This window comes from Macrobrachium rosenbergii, chromosome 14 (genome assembly GCF_040412425.1).
Source record: "Macrobrachium rosenbergii isolate ZJJX-2024 chromosome 14, ASM4041242v1, whole genome shotgun sequence".
Classification (NCBI taxonomy): Eukaryota; Metazoa; Arthropoda; class Malacostraca; order Decapoda; family Palaemonidae; genus Macrobrachium; species Macrobrachium rosenbergii.
This window is the reverse complement of record NC_089754.1, coordinates 36,367,384-36,382,383: the sequence shown is the minus strand read 5'-3', so window position 1 is coordinate 36,382,383 and position 15,000 is coordinate 36,367,384. Positions and strand designations below refer to the sequence as shown.

Sequence of the window (15,000 nt, the reverse complement as noted above, 5' to 3'; positions counted from 1 at the left end):
TTACTCTCCTGCGAACTCCTTTCTTTCACAATACTGCCGATATGTTCCCCTGGCAGTCGTAATCCTCTGCAGTAGAAATCTCAAGAGCATGCCTCACTCATCATAATCATACGCTATCGAGATGACAAGTACCCCTACTCGAAATCACATTGCCTAGGTTCTCTGGCAATCTCGAAATCATATTGCTAAGTTTCTCTGGCAATCTATAAATCATAATGTCACGTTTTTCTGGCAATCACATTGCTACGTTTCTTTGGCAATCTCGAAATCACATCTGCCATGCTTCTCTGGAACTCTCGATAGCGTACTGCCACACTTCTCTGGAAATTTCTAAATCGCACTGCCACGCCGCCCTGGCAATCTCGAAATCGCATTGCCACGCTTCTTTGGCAATCTCGAAACCACACTGCCATGGTTCTCTGGCAGTCTCGAAAATACACTGCCACTCTTCTGGGGAAATCTCTAAATCACACTGCCAGTCTTCTCTGGCAATCCCAAAACCCAACTGACACGCTTCTCTGGCAATCTCGAAATCACACTGCCACATAAGTCTTAATTCTCTGGCAATCTCAAAATTACATCTGCTGGGCTTCTCTGACAATCTCAGTGGCACATTTGTCCTATGCAGTTAAACAAGGCTATTTTTTCCATGAAAATTCCAACACCAGAGTCCATAGCAATCTCACTGCTGCCCCCTACCCCCTCTAACAGAAATTACAACGCCATCACAGCAAACCACAATACCGTAACGTCTTCCTATGTCGATTCCCTACTCTTTTTCTCTCAAAGTCCCCCTCAACCATTCACGGCCACCGTTTAATTCTCGTGAAAACAAGCCTGCCGCGTCCTTGGCTAACAATCACACTTCATCAACCCGACCGTCTCCCCCCGGCAATCATCAATCGCCCTTTCTCAAGGCATCTGGGTAAAAGTCTTAAAACGACCCCAATTGACAACAAGAGTCTGAGAAGACTGACCTGTCACGCTAAAAGTCTCATCGTAACCCTGACGTAAATCTAGCGGGATTACGACGACGAAGGCTATCCGTGAAATGAAATAAAATAAATCACGTTTATTTAAAATACTCAATGACAAGAGGACTCATTTACAAAGATTAGCTGATTAGGAAGGCCATCTATGAAATGAAATCACTTTTGTGCAAAATACTCAATAACAGGAGGACTCATTCCATATGATGGCAAAGATTATCTGATTTCGGAAGGCCAGCCATAAAACGAAATCACTTTTATTCAAAATATCCCAATACCAGGAGGCTACATCCTAACGTTTAAAATGAAATAACTTTTATGCAAAATACTGAATGACAAGAGGACTCACTACCTATGTTTACAAAGATCAGCTGATTTCGGAAGGTCATCCATAAAATTAAATAGTTTTTATTTAAAATATTCCAATGCCAGGAGGAAACATCCTAATGTTTAAAATGAATTAACTTTTATGCAAAATACTCACTGACAGGAGGACTCATTTCCTATGTTTACAAACATCAGCTGATTTAAGACGGTCAGTCATAAAACGAAATCATTTTTATTAAAAATATTCCAATACTAATGTTTAAAATGAATTCACTTTTATGCAAAATACTCAATGACAGGAGGAATTATTTCCTATGTTTACATATATCAGCTGATTTCGGAGTCTTTGGGGGAAAATTGACAGACACCGCGGGGCCTCGTGTAAGCCGAACCAGGCCGTCTTTATCAGACAGTCTCGCATTTCTGGCGTCGGGGAATGGCGATAGCTCCCAGTCGTCTCCAACCATGCGGAAAACAGAACTATGCATATTAGGACGATAAAACATGAAAGGACGTTGAGTTTTTTGGCATCTTGGCGGGTGCACATGAACTCAAAAACAATGTGAAGACGACAATGCACAAGGCCAAACAGCTGATCGTTCGGACATGCCGACGAAGTGGAGATGGATCATTTGCATGATAGAAATATATCAACAGTTGAAAAATGTACGTATGTATGTATGTATGTATATATATATATATATATATATATATATATATATATATATATATATATATATATATATATATATATATATAGCCTATATAATAAACCGTACAACTGAATGAGTGACACACGTACCGTATAAAAGATAGCTTTCTCCCCGTATGATAATCATTTATATGTATACTGTATATATATAATTATATATATATAATGAATATATTATATATATTATATATATATATATATATATATATATATATATATATATATATATATATAATCATAAACATAATCATAAACCGCAAACGAAATGAGTCACATCTAACGTATAAAAGATAATTTTCTCACCATATACATATGATCACTAATTTCTCATACGTGTACCAGACCTGATCCACACAAGAACTAAACATCAAGGCACCCCCAAAATAAATCCTACGTACACGTAGGAAGAAAATAAGCGAGCGTACACATAAAAACGACAATAGTAAAAAAAAAAAAAAAAAAAAAAAACATAACCTTAAAACCGACAAGATTCTCAACAAAATGACACAGTGGGTTAGCTCAAGCATAAAATCATATATGATGAGCGTGCGCGCCTACGCAAGACCGGTGACATAATTGCGCAAGAATATTCATAAGCACACAATACTCCAACTCGGTACCCACATATGTGTGACGAGTCCTGATTCAACTGTACTAATAATCAATGTACGTTGGTAATGTGGAATGCTATTGTTAGGATAGAATTATGCAATGGCGAGAACACACTCAGCTGACGTGTAGGAGAATTATGTATGTTAAACAAATGAATCATTAATCACTCCCAAATGAACAAGTCCTTTATCAAAGGCAAACGCTATTATCGAAGTACAGTGGTGAGGCTGTTAAGTTCAATACTATGTTCACCAACGTTTTTTTTTTTTTATTCGACACTTCATCTTCCTCCTCCTAATTTTCAATGTTCAAAGTCAGTCAATTATTTAATTAAATAATTCCATAAGATTGACTTATAGAAAATCATTCATATTGCTTTGAAAAAATGTTGGGAATACGTCTGTTCCGACGGCAAATTCCATTTTTCTTCTTTATTTTGGTTGGGCGTACCACTTCGTCAGAGTATTTTTACACTATGTCTTGCAACTATGTATACGATATATATATATATATATATATATATATATATATATATATATATATATATATATATATATATATATATATATATATATATACATACTGCAAGCATGTTACTGTACACGCAAGACAATCAAATTCATTATACAGTAACTGAAAAATAAAATCTACTCGTAACTGAAGACACGCCAAATCCAACCACAGCAATAACGATATCCCACGAAATTTATTTTAAAATATATAAGCTCCACGTGAATAAACTTTGCGTTGACGCTGTTTTTTGTGCCTAGGTACCACCTTCCCTGCAATACGTTTACACCATGAAAAGAATTCAGTAATCCATATCATTCTAAAAAAAAAAAAAAAAAAAAAAACACACAGTAACGACAAACCCCAACGCCCCAAAAAAACTAAGAAAGGAACACAAGCAAAAGAACCCCACCAATAATTAAGCAAAACAAGTAAAAATTGCGAGTTTTCTGCACAGCGTATAATCAAAGCCACCGAAAATAGATCTATCTTTATGTGGTCTCGGTATAATGCTGTATGAGCAGCAGCCCATGAAACTTAACCACGGCCTGGTGGTGGCAAGTCTTATATCGTTGCCAGACGCACGATTATGGCTAAATTTAACCTTAAATAGAACAAAAACTGCTGAGGCCAGAGGGCTGCAATTTGGTATGTTTGATGATTTGGAGGGTGGATGATCAACATACCAATTTGCAGCCCTTAGCCTCAGTGGTTTTTAAGACCTGAGGGCGGGACAGACAAAGCCGGCACAATGGTTTTCTTCTTACAGAAAACTAAAAACTAACGGTGTTCTTTGAAGAGCGCACTCGTCTTTCTCTTTAATTTGTTGGAAACGTTTAATTCATTTTACGAGGCAAATAGAACGAGTCCCTTGTTATGCTATTCACCAACAGGACGATATCTTTCGCATTATGCTGATTTTTCCCTTCTCTACCCGTCTCATTTCGATGTACAGCTTCGTCGCCCTTGATTTGTTCTGCTGACAAATACACATGCACTTCCAGTAGGTTCGTATTCTGTTAAATTATTCTCTGTTTTCTCAAGCTTAACATTCATTGCGTTAGTTAAATTCAATGAACGCCTGTCTGAAAGCCAATCTCCTTTCAGGTTTCCACATATGAATGACTATTTTAAATAATAATAATAATAATAATAATAATAATAATAATAATAATAATAATAATAATAATAATAATAATAATGCAAGCCTGAATCATACGTATATAACTCCAGCAGTCTAAGCGATGCGAAAACAAGTCTTTGAAGAATTCCTGAAACCCCAAAGGTTAACTTACACATCCTTAAGGAATTACAAAGATATCCTTTGGCCTTCCGCAAACTTATGATTTAGGTCAGCATGACTAGCATAATCTCTTTCAGGAAGTAAAGAAGAGCTTGAGGAAGAGAGAAACTATTATTATTATTATTATTATTATTATTATTATTATTATTATTATTATTATTCCTGCTGTCCATGTGAAAAAAGTGTTGCTGCTAAGAAGCTACAGGAACATTTTATGAAGACAATAAAAGGCCTCATTTTCCTAACACATTTAAACGTTGGATAAACAACGTAAAAACCACTCATAAACATAAAAAAAAATGGAAACGTTTGAATATACGACACAAAGAACGTTCATTTAAACGTAGTTAAACCATTTAATAAACGATTTAAGACCCAAATAAACATTTGGGTAAACGACAGTACCGCCCTCTATGCATGGAGTCCACGGAAACGTTTGGCCAGACAGTTGCCAGGTTCCACATTATACTCTCTACACCTCCGGTCTTTCGAAGTGTTGGCTATTAATGGGTGCCGGGTACCATAAACACGAACATTCAAGAACATTCACCCTGCGATAATAATTAACATATTCAAAATCCTCTCACAGAAAAAATAAAACGTACAGATAAACAATTCCTCAGAGTACCATTTCTTCCAGAGAAAAATACGTGGAAGCAGACCTGAAAACTATGATTTAGAAAAAATTTCTCGGAGGCAACTAATATAAAATATGAGAAAATGACGAGAAAAGACACTATTTAATAGTCAACAAGAGGATTTCCACAACAAGATACAACATAAGCCCGAACAAATCTTGCAAGATGAGGATTAGTATCGGGATTGGATTTTTCCACAAATTTTTCACCACTGAATCAATTTAATCATCTCTCTCTCTCTCTCTCTCTCTCTCTCTCTCTCTCTCTCTCTCTCTCTCTCTCACACACACAAGAAAACTTGAGTGTTCAGTCTTACATTACTAAATCATGGGTAAACATGGGTACAATTAAATAAAGCATGATTCACCTCGTGAGCAGCAACAGTACCACACACACACACACACACACACACACACACACACACACACACATACACACACACACATATATATATATATATATATATATATATATATATATATATATATATATATATATATATATATATATATATATATATATATATATGTATATATATATGTGTGTGTGTGTGTTATAGACAGAAGATGACATAAGTACCAAAAGGAATGATTCAAGTCAAGAGGTTCAGCGTCAGGGAAAAGGCAAACGTCACGGCTGATGGCCATTATCAGCAATTTCGGTTCTCTTGCGGGGGCAAAGACGTGACGTGAGAGGCTATTTACGGCACCGCCTCAGTGAAGGGAATCAAGTTATTGATTTTCCTATACCACGACTTGGAATATAGACATTTTCACTAATGAATAAAAGACAAACTTAAGATATGAGTCAATTATTGAAATGAGAGTCTTTAAAAGTCTCCTAAAATATAAATTTGACTTCATAGGCTACTGATTTTCCTATGCCATAACCTTATTTGGATAAATGTTTACACTAATGGAAGAGATAAAAAAAATAAGTGGAAATTATTATCCAGTTACTGATATGAGATCAATTGACAGCTTCCTATAACATACATTCGACGTCATACATATACACCACTCAAGGTGTAAGTATGAACATACATATGTTCACGTCAAAACATTTTATTAAAGCGTCTTTATAAAAAATACACGGAAATTATTAGTCAATTATTGAAATGAGATAACTTAAAAGCTTCCTTTATCATAAATTCGACGTCATACATTAACACCACACATACCGAAAGAACGAACACACACAGACACATACACACACAAGTTCAGTCAAAACATTCCATTAAAACGTTTCTGAACTTGGGAATGAAGGTGATTGCAAACATAGCAGACAGCTTGCGTTGAAATATTCACCCCTCCCCTTCAAAGGATTAAGGATTAATAGCTTAATAAAAGGGTGAAAAAAATTTAAATTAAATAAATCAATATGAATTAAATAAAAACAAAATATGGATTTACATAATTTTAAACGACTAGGATAAAATAAAATATATAAGATAAAAATAAAATAACTAGTTAAAAATGTGGAATAAAATATACATACATACATACATTCATTCATACATACACACACACACATATATATATATATATATATATATATATATATATATATATATATATATATATATATATATATATATATATATAAAGATATATATTTTATATATATATGATACACACACATATATATACATATATATTACATAAATAAATATATAAAAAATAAAATACAGCATAAAATCCTCTCCACTTAAAGACCTCTCACGCTTCAAAGAAACCTTATCATAAGCATGTCGCTCGGGATCAAAGGTTTGGACCGGCTCACCTGCCCAACTAATTCCACCTTACATAAGACAATCCCTTTTCCTAAAGTATAAATCGATTTCCTTTTCTTCCGCCGCCAACTAATCCACTTTTATACAACTTCAAGGGTCTTCCTTACTTTCTTTGTTATTTTTTTTTCTTATTTTTCCTCCTTTTTTACAAACATCTACTCTCCTATTCCCCCTACATGGCTAAACTATCAAAGAAGACATTTTCGACACTTTTGCATACCTCTACTCTATTATTCTCCCTACATGGCCAAAGTATCTATATTGGCATTTTCGCCCAGGCCCATATTTGTACGTGGTATTCCTGTCTTTGAATATAAATGTTGAAGGCGCATTTGAATATGCAAGGGTGATGTACGTATATAATTATAAACATAGAGTGCAGGCTTTTCATGACAGATAAGTTTATCAAAATCTGCATAATTTTCTCCACTGGATAGATACATGTCACGTGGTGAGATATACATACATACATACATACATACATATATATATATATACATATATATATATATATACATATATATATATGTATATATATATATATATATATATATATATATATATATATATATATATGTGTGTGTGTGTGTGTGTGTGTGTGTGTGTGTATAATTTACATGAGAAAGCAAGAGAGCATCTCTCTTCCCATTGTATTCTCCATATCAGTAACCCCATACTTCATAACCTACTAACAAGAAACTGAGCAAGCAATAAAGATAACATATTTCCCGTATCTGTAAAAGTAACTACAACGACCGAGCAAAATCCCAAACAACCCAACCAAAGTCAACATCTCATTCGAGATATCATTCAGGGCTATCCATTTCTTCTTCTTTTTCTTTTTCCCTTCTTCTATTTCTTAGGATGAAGAAACCCTATGCCAAAGTACAAAATCATCCGCCTATCGCGTTGGAGATATTACATCATCCGTAAGGTTTCATCCACGTGATGGAAGAAAGCTTACCATAATGGAGACGAAGGCTGGAGGTCATTCTCGGACCCCCAGCGCCGTAAGACCTCTTGGTGGTATTGGCTGAGGAGGAGGCAGCAGATGAAGCCCGTAGGGATGCCATGACGTCACCGCTGACGTCGCCGATGAAGTCACGCTTTTCAACGCGACACGATGTGACGAGACCGAAATAGACTGCGTCGTCAGTCGCTACTGGGAGGACGATGAATTCTGGAGATTAACGAGACCGGGGGAATCCACAGACACGCATATTAAATAAAACCTCTTCTCAAGAAGTCGCTTCTCTAACTCTCTTCCCCCATTGAAATTTCACCCAGAGAAAGCCTCCCAAGAAGGAAAGCGATCGCACTCGAACGTCCTCCGGAAATGAAGGCTCGAACAAGGACAAGGAGATGTCGTCAGGACCTTCTTTCCCACTCCTTCCACGTTGCTCATTTCCTTCATTAGAAATTGCGTCACGTGAGACTTCGAAGAAAATCGCTCAGCGGTTAAACGTTATCAGTGGAGCAGCGGGACAGTCGTCCTGGTATGTCGAGAATGTAGCAGAGAAAAAACATACATGTATAACACTCTAAGACACTAACTTTGAATATAATAAAAACTATAGCACCATGATTTGAAAAAAGCCATCAAGAGGAATATTTATTTGTCAACCACAGACCAAATAGTAAATTTTCAAAATCACAGAAATGAATTATCACAAAACCCGGATGCATCTGGTAGCAGTTTTGGGCGACGCCCTTCGTGAGATGGGAAAACCTAAAGTATTCCGATATCTTTCAGCACTTGAATAATCTACGTCTTAACTGATTCATGCAGACATATATATCGCTATTATTTTAAAATATAAAGAAAGTGTGGCAGTGGTTTTCAAGGCGCCCTTGGTTGGTTAATCACTAAAGATAAACGGGCACTAGAAACTGACAGTACCAGAAACACGCAAAAGGTACAAGTCCCTATTCCTTATTTATCTCCATACTGGCACCATTTAAACAACAAAACACAAAGCACTGTCTTGCATTTAAATCTCTTACTGCGATTTTAACTGAGAGGCCATAGTGTGCGCAATAATCTAGCGAGAAAAATAACCCCGAGGGCAACACGCTAAAAAAAATAAAAAAAAGTCTCCCCTTGGAGGGCATACCACAAATGCCCACCAGCCTTTACATCTCCTTACTGGGGGTCTCTCCTACTCCCCAGTGCCCAACCCAACCCATGACTGTCGGTCGCCTTCTTCTTTATTCCTTAAGCTTGTATTTCTCCTTCTTCTTCTTCCAAGAACTCCGTTGGCAATCACTTCACCACGACATTATCGCTAATGTAGACACACGAACACTCACTCAACTCACAAAATTCTAGAGGCTGTGTTTTCCTAACCTTCATTTTTCTTTCCTATTTCACCAGCACTTCAAAGTGGGTGTCACCAGCCACACATATCCTTTCGTCAAACGATTTCTACAAACTACTGCAACTTCGGTCGGGAAAATCGCATCTGAAGGAATACAGTTTTTACGTCACGGCATCCACGACACACAAACACACAAACACAGACACTCGGATACAACGCGTCCTCCAACTGCTTGTTGCTCCTACTCAATCCTTAGCCAGTGGCTCCCTTGACCTCATAACGACACTGCTTAGCAGTGCGAACTATTGTTTACTTTTGGGCATCACTTTTTTTTTACTATGTTTCTCAAGAAAAGATTTAATAAACGAAAATATTTCAAAGATAATGGCTCTGTAGACTGCAAATTCACTTTGTGGATCTAACCACAACAAACCATCACACAAATGGCAGCAATTTATATGAACCGCCGCGACTGAAGACGACGTTGTTGACATGCCCAGCCCAGAGAGAGCCAACACACAACACTGGCACTAGCGACTACACTGCGAGACCGTCCCTGGCACTGGCACTCTCCTGGTGAGGACGGTTCTATCTGTCTGTCTGTCTGTCTGTCGAGATGATGATACCCACGACCAAGTGGCACCAGCAGTGCCATGTGCCACCACTTCCACCACCGTCGTATCAAACTCCATATCCTCCGCCATCTTCGCCTCCGCCTCCTCCTCCTCCTCCTCATTCTTCTCCCACACAGCCACACGAAAATACCCAATACCCACAATTACCCCAGAGAACGCCCTTAGCTGCACCAACCCCTCCTCCCAAGCCCTGAGTAATTAATTCCTTTCAAGGAACAACAGCGTCTTCCCCCATTCTCATTCACAGTGCCCATCCTATATGGGGCCTTCAGCAGTCCCCCACCTCTCCCTCGGGGATACCCCGTAGGGCAAGGGTCCCCCCTCCCAACCCCTCCCGGCCCTTGGAGCAGACCACCACCAGCGCCAGCTCTTCTTTCTATTTCTCCTCCTCCATCCATCGGCCAAAACAAAGTCCTCCATTCATGATTTGTCGCCCATTCATGATCACATTCACACCCTTTCATTTCCTTTAAAGTACAGAGTTCAAATACAAAGACTGTAAGTATTGTACTTACACGTATGCACTCGGTAAAATTTCCTGCTGATAAATCCTCATACATATGAATTTTAAATGTCACTGCAGTAAAATTTTTAACTATAAAAAGGTGGATCATGAAACCGACATAATGCGATATGCCATGAACGATATGAGTAATTAATTTCATATATATAATTCGCAAGAATCATAAATCGCTAAGAAGGAAAGAAACCCCAATGAATTTAATGATGGGTCAGTATTTAGTGACCGGATTTTATCATAACCTAACAACCAGGGACCGTATCCTTAAACCCCTTCTCCTTTCGTCAACTTACGCTGTGCACTATGTACCAGATTGATTGACTGACTGATTTATGACTACTAAAATCTGGCGTCACAATACCTAGGTTATTGCCGCCATTGTATCTGATAGATTATATATATATATATATATATATATATATATATATATATATATATATATATATATATATATATATATATATATATATATATATATATTCATATATATATATATATATATTCATATACTGTATATACCGTTTGGTCTGTTGATCAAGCGGCAATTATTTCACACACTGCCAATATAATTTGTTTAGGAATGAGAAAATTTTGATTATTCAGCATTTTGAATGAAAAACTATGGCGAAGACGATTATTATTCAAAACGGCATCATGATGTTACATCAGTGAGTGTGTAATAAAAAATAAGTGAGCACCAAAATTCAGATTTCCAAGTACTAAGTTTTGCGCAATTGTACAAAAGCACTGAGTCAACGCAACAATTGACTAACGAAATATGCTTTCATACAAGCAGACTTTAACACCTAAAAGACATGTAAACATATGACAAACAGATTGTCCTGTGAATAAAATGAAATGCAAACTAGCAAACAGGTGCACATACTATCTTCCGAGTCTCGTATCATGCAAACAATAATCAAAAGCAAGCACAAATGCATGCAACTAGGATGTTTTGGATTCCCTTACAGCAAAAGCAACCTATAAAACCTTTCTCAGATCTGAAGCAATCTAAGAATGCAAGACGCTGCAAAAATTATTTTCACAACACTTGTAACATTCAATATTCCTTCCAGTATGCACACCCGTCTGATTTATGGACTGCACAGGATTTGATATGCAATGTTTACCGGATTCGTTTTGTTTTTTTTTTTTTTATTCCCCAACACAACATTGATAGACACACACATTATATATATATATATATATATATATATATATATATATATATATATATATATATATATATATATAATATATATATATAAAATATATACATATGCATATATTTAGTTACATATATAATATATATATATATATATATATATATATATATATATATATATATATATATATATATATATATATATATATATATATAAATTATATAAATTATGAAAGCAGAGAAAATCATTTATCAAACATCAGTCTTTACCCTATTTAAGGATACAAAATTTGAATGAACAGTAAAATTGCGACGCTATTTCGCGTAAAGCATGATTAAATTTCATGGGAAAAAGTTGTAAGATTCCAAAGTGATCTATACACAACGTATACAACTTATGATAGAAATTCTGTCCGGAAGTCTTCCGAATGTCCTTTAAAACCTTTAAATAACAGGATATCCTGCCCTACTTTATCCCCACAAGGAATGAAAGTCCAAAAAGGTGTGCTTTGTTTGGGATAATCCTTCCAGTTGCTCCTCTTATCGCAAAACAGACTCAGATATGAGATCATTGCTTTCAATAGCTAACAACAACAGTGACGAATCCACGAAGAGGGAGACGGCTACGATGACGTAATCCCTCCCTCCCTCCTCCGAAGGACTGGAACATTTCTACAGGTATCTCTCTCTCTCTCTCTCTTACACACACACGCGCAAATACAAACCTAGCGAAGATACTATAGACTACAAGAAGTATTTGTGGAGGTATTTCCGCCGCCGCCGCTCTCTCTCTCTCTCTCTCTCTCTCTCTCTCTCTCTCTCTCTCTCTCTCTCTCTCACCCTAGGAAAGCTAATTTAAACAGAGAAGTATTTCTATAAGTATCCCCCCCGGCTCTTTCTCTCTCTCTCTCTCTCTCTCTCTAACGTAGCAAACCTACTATGAACCTAGAGAGGTATTTCTGCAAGTATTTCCTCTCTCTCTCTCTCTCTCTCTCTCTCTCTCTCTCTCTCTCTCTCTCTCTCTCTCTCTCTCTCTCTCTCAGGAAAGCAACTATAAACAAAAATGGCATCAGACTGAGGACTTTAAATTGTTGATAAAACAGGTTATTATACATTTCCAACTTACAGCTACCATGACGTACAACAAAAAAATAATTAAGTATATAAATAAACAACAAACAAAAAATCGCGCCTCTGTCAATGAAGAAAAAAAAAAAAAAAAAAAAAAAAAAGACGAGAGACGGACAACAAAAATCGACCTAACTGGCGAGGCCACAGCCTCGCAAGAATTCCGGGAACAGAACTCCAACAAGATTATCTGTCTGTAAGCAGAGAGAGTCAGAATGTCAACAAAACATCCGCCTTCCCTGCAGCAGGAACATCCCAAACGTCAACATCCTTACGAAAGGATGCAACATCTCATGGGTCAACAGCCTTACGAAAGAATAACCCGCGGCGGAAGACCCTTCAGGCCAAGGCCATCTAATAGGAATTTACAAATTGGGACGAATTTTAATGGTGAAAAAATATATATATATAATTATCAGTCTTACTAAACTGTGATTAAGAACATGCTATTCAAAAGGTAATGAGAATTTATCTTTCATACGTCAAACTATAAACTAGCAACTAAGTGTACAGAGAGAGAGAGAGAGAGAGAGAGAGAGAGAGAGAGAGAGAGAGAGAGAGAGAGAGAGAGAGAGTTCAATGAAGTTAAGTGGTGGAAGACCTTAATATTAAAATTTGAAAGTTGTCAGGTCATTAAATTCAATAAAACACAATTAAGAAAGGCGGAATAAGCGGAGCCCATAAAGCCCTCCTTTAGGAACAACACTTTCAAATGATATGACTCAGGATTACTCATGCACTAAGGTACGATGGTATGAATGGATCTAGTCAGTTCTAGTAAAATGTATCAGAGTTCGACAAATGATGTTTGCATAAGATGAACCCAAGTCCGGCTTTGTAGCATAGCGTTTAGGTGCATTGGTTCGAATCCTCCTAGGGGAGCTGAAAGTTCTTCGTTAAGTTCCTCCTCTTGAATAAAGGCTTGTAATGAGAATTTTGTCCTAGATACTGCAAAGAGGTCGAAAGTTCAAAAAGAATGTTGCTCTCTCTCTCTCTCTCTCTCTCTCTCTCTCTCTCTCTCTCTCTCTCTGGCCCTGTATCACTTATGTCCACCAATATGGAGATTGAAGGCACCATCGCTCTCCAAAGACGAATGAAACTGGCACGCAATATGGAATATAAAGCATCTGCTCGCAAGCTCGGAAGAAAAAAAGAGAAAATATTCTTCAAACAGCGAGAGGAACCACCGAAAACCAGTTGCAATGGATATTATCTTTCCAAATAGTAGTAAAAGGATATTATCGCAAATAACATGTATCTTATCAAATTCATCATTATCAATATAATAATTGCGACCTCTAGCAGAAATGGTAACAACTAAAATTTTTATCTTCTTAATTAGAAAAAACCTTGCACACAAATGCAATAACGCACAAAAACTGATGCAGAAATAAAATGGGATTGGCCTCAATTCTTGACAGGGATTCTGTTGTTATCCAGCTCAGTGACACTCCATTAAAAAATATATGTAGTGGAACCGTCCGCGAAAACTATAACCAAAAGACAAACTGCCATGCTGTCAAAAGTGAATTGTGAACAGTCGGACGGTCATGAGAAACTAAAGAAAAGGGAAATTAAATTATATTTACTATATATATATATATATATATATATATATATATATATATATATATATATATATATATATATATATATATATATATATATATAACTATATATATATTAGTTTAGTATAAAATAATATATATAGTATATAAAATATATAAACTATGTTTAGTGGAAATAATAATTAAAAATATAAAGCCTATGTATAATAAAAAGGACGTGCACAGAAATTATAGAACAAAATACCCTCTCATTCCCGTACAAGCGCACTTGGACAGAATTCAGCATAAAAGAACACCAGATGCGTGGACTACTAAACCATTCAATTACTTCAGCCACTTTCATTTCAGGTTAACGATGACACTAATAACAACCAAATAATTTACAAAGATAAATCTGATAATTATAACTATCCTATATCAATGAAAACGTAAAGAAATTACAAAGATAGAAATCTTTTAAGGCAAGATTTAAAACAAATATCAGATTCCCGGTCGGCATCGACTTTGCCAATAAAACGCACCTGCTGCTGAATAAATGCATAAATCGTCTTACAGAAAAAACGCAATAAAACGCGACTGAATTCAATGACTTTCCAACTTAAATATTGTGAAAAAAAATATAAGATTACGTTACATAAATAATGCAAAACAGGCTGCGTATGAAATTTATATGAAACTTTGTAAGGACTTTCCTCTTGGATTTAAGAGTTACTCTTCAATCAGAAAACAACTTCAATAAAAAATTCTGTTCTTTTTTCAAACCTCTTTTCATAATAAAATATA

The 15,000-nt window shown here is 36.2% G+C and overlaps 1 protein-coding gene across 6 annotated transcripts in view; it reads right to left on the bottom strand.

Annotated features, from left to right (window-relative positions):
- The window catches only part of Dab (DAB adaptor protein), a 231,716-nt gene that overhangs the window by 174,975 nt on the left and 41,741 nt on the right, over nucleotides 1-15,000 (bottom strand). For 2 of the 6 annotated variants that reach the window (XM_067116425.1, XM_067116429.1), the window contains exon 1: nucleotides 7,848-9,972. The exons of the other annotated variants lie outside the window; for them this stretch is intronic. The gene's annotated coding sequence lies outside the window, so the exon portion shown is untranslated. Of the gene's footprint in view, nucleotides 1-7,847; nucleotides 9,973-15,000 lie in introns of those variants that run through there. 6 annotated transcript variants of the gene reach the window in all.